We start from the raw sequence: 6,540 nt of genomic DNA on the forward strand, positions 1-6,540 counted from the left end.
CGAGAGGAAAAATGTGTTTAAGGGGCGGGGGGAAAATAACCGGTCCAATCGTTGGGCGCGGAGCCCACGAGAAGGGAGTGGTTTGTCCTGTGAGGAGAAGCGGAATGTGGACCGATGGCGGACTGGTTCCCACTCTACGAGAGGAAGCGAGAGCCGCGCTTTAGGGGCCTCGAATGGCGGAAACTGTAGCCGCATGAAATTTGCCTTCCACGAAAAATTGCCGCGAACTTTTCCCCTGTTACTCTCCGTTTCTCGTTCCCCCTAAAATAGTGTTTCTCAAACTTGGCGACTTAAGGTAGCTGGATTCTAGGAGTTCGAGTTCGTCCGTCTTAAAGTCGCCAAGTTTGAGAGGCAAATGTTCTAAAAGTCTAAAATAATAGGCGATCAGTTCTTAAACATAGATTCCTTGAAGCTTCCTTTGGATACTGTCAGAATATGGGGAGAGATATTCTGCTTTAACAGCACCAGTCCTGCTCAGCCTGTCTCCTGAGCTGACAACCAGAGGAAAACCAGGATCAGTTAAGAATCAGGAGTTTATTAGTGGGTCAAGTTCTGATAAAAACCACAGAACGTAACTTAATTCTAAGCTTTCGTTTGACTGAAAATCTGTTGATGCCAAGACCAAAACACTCAAATGTACATTGGATAAACATAATTGTTCCCTGCATGGATTTTTAAATGGAAATAAAAGGTCTTGCTGAGAAGGAAAAAGGAGCAAATTCTCAGTTGTGGGAAATAGCAAAATAAACCTGGCGTGTGTATAGCCCGTTCGCAAAATGATGAAACCTGGATTGTGCAACTCGTGTTACCACAAATTCCACTCTTTCAAATGCAAATACATAAGATTCACAGTTTGCACTTCTATATCACAACAGATATTTTGCTTATTCCTGTGCATTGTTGGAAGGAAAATCCATCTGGTTCAGTTCCAAGCTGGGAGAAAGACCCTGGAAAGAACATGGAGGCTGATTGGAAAGAAAGTTGGTTTATTGATGAAGCAGAACCACACACAAAGGCAGCATGCAGTTCTGGGTCAGTTGAACAATTAGCTAGATGAATGCCAGGATTTTTATACAGGTCCTGAAATGCTGCTGGGGGTGGGGTGTGATTGTGCAACGAAGGGGCTTGTGTTCTGAAAGGGTGTGTTGTGGTCCTCCAGCAGCCTGCGGAGCTGGCATCTGAGCGGACAGTGAGAAGGCTGGGGAGGAACATGGGCCAGTCCTGGAGTCTGGGGAAGGCCCAGATGAGGGCTCTGCGTCAGAGGCAGAGATGGGGCCAGGGCCATCTGAGAGTGATGTGCGAACTCCGGAGCCTCCAGAGTTGGACAGCAGAGGAACAGGAGGAGCCTGTTCCTAGTGCACGTATGTGCAGAGCTGCCAGAAGGCACGAACAGTTAAAACAAAAGGGGATGACTCGGGAGTAAGGTCTGGAGATGATTGGCCCCTCCCATAAGGCTTAAAAGAGGAGCAAAGGGACGTGGGCACTTTGCAGGAAAGCAACGTTGTTAATTCTGTTCCCAGTCAGCATCTCTGTTTGATTCTGGACTCCGTGTGGCTTTGCCAAGTCGGTCTTTGGCAGAGTGTCAAGGGAAATAAAGGTTGTTGATTATCCCGAAGGACTTCTCCCGAAGGACTTTTTGCAACTAATTGGGACTCAGTTGTGAATGAACATAATTCACAGCTGTTGCAATAAAAGAGGTTTTTGGGACTACATATGTGTTTTAATGACTCAAGAAGCCTAGGTCACAACAGGTTGTTGGGCAATTCCTACTGTGGCTAATGGCTTTTGTCCTGGATCTTAGGTGAGGGGCTGCTGTACTAATGCTACCATTCTGCTTTTGTTAGCTGTCAAATTTTGCTGCAAGGAGTTTTGAAATACCCTATCTTGAATGGATTTCTGCCTGCAGTATTTGCTTTGCTTATGAATAGAGCAATCTAGATAGTTGGCTTCCTCTTTCAATAAGCTCTTTATCTCCTTAAGTGCTGGCATCTGCTGTGGGCTATTAAGAAAGACGGGGGACTGCTTTCTGCCTCTAAAAACATATTTCTCCATTTCTCCTTTAGGAAAATATAATATTCTGCCCTTTTTAATATTTCCCAAAATATTTCATTCTTCGGTGGGGGTGGGGGCTTCCCACAGCATGCACACCAATATTATAACCCACTTCTTTCAAAGAGTTACTTGTTTCAGCCATCAGAGCTGAAGTTTTATATTTTACTTTGTGATGATGTAAGTGATTTGATATCTCCTAAATCAAATCCAGAATGTGGAATAGAATAGAATTCTTTATTCTCCAAGTGTGATTGGACACATAAGGAATTTGTCTATATTTTAGATTGGACTGAATCTTCAACTTTGGAAAGACAAATGCATGGCCTAATTACCTTTTGGATTAAGGACTTGTTACCGTACTTTTTGGAGTATAAGACGCAGTCACCCCCCCAAAAAAGTAGGTGAAAATTGTGGTGCGTCTTATACACCGAATGTTGTTGAAGCCCCGCCTACCCACCAGCCCCCACCAGGGGTGAAATGCTCCCGGTTTGAACCGGATTGCCCGATCCGGTAGCGATGGAGGTGGGTGGTTCGGAGAACCAGTAGCAAAAATCCCTGCCCCCCCCCCATGCCCAGCTGAGCCACACAATCATCAGAGGCTTTTTTTTACTTTTAAAAGCATTTTTTCTACACTTCTTTGGTGGAAAAAATGCTTTTAAAAGTAAAAAAAAAAAGCCTCTGATGATCGTGCGGCTCAGCTGGGATCATCAGAGGCATTTAAAAGAAAAAAACCTTTTTTTTCTTTTAAATGCCTCTGACGATCCATGCTGAGTTGCCTGATTGGCAGAGGCTTTTTTAAAAAAGCAACGCAGCTGGGATCGTCAGAGCCTTTTGAAAGCATTTTTTACAAAATTTTCACCGAAGAGGTGGTAGAAAAAATGGTTTTAAAAGTAAAAAAAAAAAATTGGCCACGCCTACCCAGTCACATTACCCCCCCCACCAAGCCTCGCCCACAAAACTGGTAGTAACAAATTTTAGATTTCACCACTGGCCCCTATCCTTTGGCCATTTTCGGCTTCTGCACTCCCCGTTTTAGACCTGTTCCAGGCCTAAAGGGATTGCCACAGCACATCGCCACCAATTGCTGCCTCCGCATGTCACATTTTTGACCTCCGCATGACATCAGATCTATGGTGTTAGGTAACAGCTGTGATCTCCAATATGTTTGAAATGGATATGAATTTTAGTATTGCTTATTTTCACTTGTATATATTTGCACAATGGCATTGTAAATTCTTTTCTAATTTGAAAAAATGTTATCACAACATATGGCTATTAAAATATATCTACTTACTAACAGAATACATTAAGTAGCTATAAGCATCCAAAGAAATGATATATAATACTGTTTAGTTTCTGGATTAAAATTAAAAAGTAAAAAAAAATCCTACAATTTTGCCAAATTTTTCATCAGGCTAGAATTTTATCTTTTCATTGTTTTTAGCTGTTCTTTATCCAATAGGCTTTATACAAGTACTATAGCAAACAAGCAGTCATAAAAATGTTCAAATATTTTTACAGGTTTTGTTTGATTAGCTTTAGCTCCTTTGTATTTTGTATTGGAAAATAAACTGGTACAACACAGGCCTTATCAGTAGTTCCCTTTTTGTTACTATCATTATTCCTTTCTTATTCATTTCTTAAAACAAAGGTAGGATTAGAACATGAAAAATCAGTCTGTAAACTTCAGTCATCAGGCACAAAGTAAACCCCATGGCATTTACCAAACTCACAATGTAGCATGTATTACCCTGTTTCCCTTAAAATAAGACATCCCCTGATAATAAGTCCAATCGGGCTTTTGAGTGCATGCAATAAAATAACCCGCCCCCTGAAAATAAGCCCTCCCAAAAAATATTTAAACACATGCACAGCTGGTCCCCGCCATTTCCTCTGGTTTCTTCCACGCGCCCCAAAATAATAAGACCTCCCGAAAATAAGGTCAAGCGCTTATTTCGTGGTTCAAAAAATCATAAGACAGGGTCTTATTTTCGGGGAAACATGGTACTCATAGAGCATATTATCTTTTTTAAAAATCAAACAATGGTGGCTGTTTTGATTCTTTTTTTTGAAAGTTTTTTATTTGTTTTCCTCATAAACATCAATGTACAATTTCTTATCTAACATACATATTTTCTTTTAACTTTCATACTAATACAATCTTCATCCTAAGCAATTTAATTATATTCGGGATTGCTCTTCTACCATTTCATTTCCCTTGTTTTACAACAATCCTTCTTCTCCCTCTCCTCTTTCCTTTCCCTCCCTTCTTCCATCTACTGCTTTCTACTTCTACTTCTTCTTCTACTTTCTTCTTTCCTCCTCTCCTTCTCCTCCCCTTCCTTTCTCCTACACCTTCCTTCTTTTTCCCTTCTAACCTTCTCTCCTACTCTTGTTTCCCCTCTCTTTCTTCACCTCCTTTTCCCTTTCTTCTTTCCCTCTCTCTCCTCTCTCTCCTCTATCCCTCTCCATTCTCTCTCTATTGTTGTATTCATTTTCAATTTAGTATTTTCCAAGGTGGTATTCAAGCAATTCCGATTTTTACTTTATTTTCAATTACTTTTTCATTTTACTAAATTCACACTTATCATCATAAATGTACATTTATATAATAACATTTTCTTTCTTTCCCCCCTTTTCACTTTTCCATTTACACAGGTGTCTTCTGGGTTTCTATTTCTTTTTTGTCTTCTTTCTCATTTACTCATACCTTATATAATTTATTTCTCTATAATCTTTTATTCATATTTCTTTTCTAACCATACATAAAATCGTCCCCATGTCTTGAAATACACCGATTCCTCTTTATCTTTGATTCTCAATGTTAAGCTGTTTTGATTCTCAACATATAAACAAAGATCTTCAAAGTTTTCCTTATTTAGGCAAGATAATAAAACCACATATATGCCTTCAAAGAAAATAAGGATTAGCAAATATAGCTTAGTTAATTTCCATGCTTCTACATGTAGTTGAAAGCATATTCATCAGCATCCATCAAAAGGACAGCTCAGCCCTGGCTTGTCTTCCCTCTGCCATCAGCAGTCAGCTGCAGGAGGAAGTTAAGCAGATTGAAGAAAGGCGGCGATGGCAGAATTGGCAGCAATGGTGGCACCAGCTGCGGCAGTCTAGTGCTCGCCATACCTAGAGAGGGGATGCAGTGGGAGAGTGCGGCAGTAGCAAGAACGGTGGCAATGGTGGTTACAACTGCGACAGCCATGCCAGAATCAGTGAGGGCAGTGGCCCCGGCTGTGGCGGCTGCAGCCATTGCAGCCTGGCATCAGAAGGCAACAGCTGGCAACACTCCCCACTGAACCTGAACTGCCCAGCTGATTGGTCCGGCGTCAGATGGCGTAAACCGGCCATGGGGCACCCCCGCCGCAGGACATGGCTAAGGTGGACGAACTGTGCTCCTTAACAAGCTGTGTTTGTACCGGCCGTTTTTCAGCCATTTTGGGGCCATTTTTGAGCCTGGAAAACATCAGAAAATGGCTGCTGGTGCCTCTTTGCTGGTGTGAGCAGCCTCCAGCCGCTGCTCTTTCCCGGCCGGAACTGAGCTGGCAGCAGCGGCTGAAGGCTGCTTGTGCTGGCAAAGAGTGATGACTGGAGGCTTCTTGCACCGAAAAAAAGAGGGAGCAGCTGTAGGTAGGCTGGCTACCCTGGGAGGCTCTTGACCAGGGCTTTCTGCGGCAGCGGCAGGTAGGTCATCCGGCCCGGGAATTGATCCAGGAAGGGGAGTCATAGCTAGCTAGGCCGCACACCGTATGTGATGGAGACATGGCAGCAGAGCTAGGCAGGCAAGGCTGGGGATGGAGGGCAGTGCAGCGGCAGTGGCCTAGGCCGGCCCGGGAGTTGGCATTCGACCGGGGCTTTCCGTGGCGGTGGCGGCAGGTAGGCCGGTCCGGCCCGGGAGTTGACTCGACCGGAGCCTGCAGGCTCTCACTCACCCAGGGAGATCAGGGCTGTGGCGGAAGGCAGCTTCACGAATTTGCGTGTCATGCTTGCGCAGGGGCCATGCTAATCTTCTCTGTATCGTTCCAATTTTAGTATATGTGCTGCCAAAGCGAGCACCAGGAAGATCAGAAAGTTTTTGAAGGATTGCAAGAATGGAATGTGCAGTTTGGAGAATGGCAGGAGCCCTATTTTTACAGTGCTTTGGAAGCCTCATTCTCCAAATCATGCATGCCATTCCTTCTTCAAATAACATGCCAGCTTGAACAAGGGTTTTGGGAGAGTGGCAGTTGGCTGAAACTGCTGAAGGCCCTAGAACTCTACTTCAGCCGGGCACTGCAGCTGATGAGTGCCACTGTGCAGGGCAGCCAAAAGAGCATGGATGTGGTGGGGAGAAATAAAGTGGTTGGCTGGAGTTGCAGCACCCTTATAAGTGTGGTCATAAGCGTCCACATTTTAATCATACGACTGGGACGTTGCAATGGCTGTAACTTTAGGCATGGCTCTTAAGTTTATTTTTTGAGCGCCAACTAAATTTCA

General features: G+C 43.7%; 1 pseudogene; it reads right to left on the minus strand.

Moving 5' to 3' along the window:
• Positions 1 to 6,020: 6,020 nt before the first annotated feature.
• On the minus strand, positions 6,021 to 6,120 carry LOC139309202 (U6 spliceosomal RNA; annotated as a pseudogene).
• Between the last annotated feature and the right edge of the window lie 420 nt (positions 6,121 to 6,540).

This window comes from Pituophis catenifer, unplaced genomic scaffold, assembly GCF_029215685.1.
Source record: "Pituophis catenifer annectens isolate HBS135680 unplaced genomic scaffold, rPitCat1.0.hap2 SCAF_1, whole genome shotgun sequence".
NCBI classification, from domain to species: Eukaryota; Metazoa; Chordata; class Lepidosauria; order Squamata; family Colubridae; genus Pituophis; species Pituophis catenifer.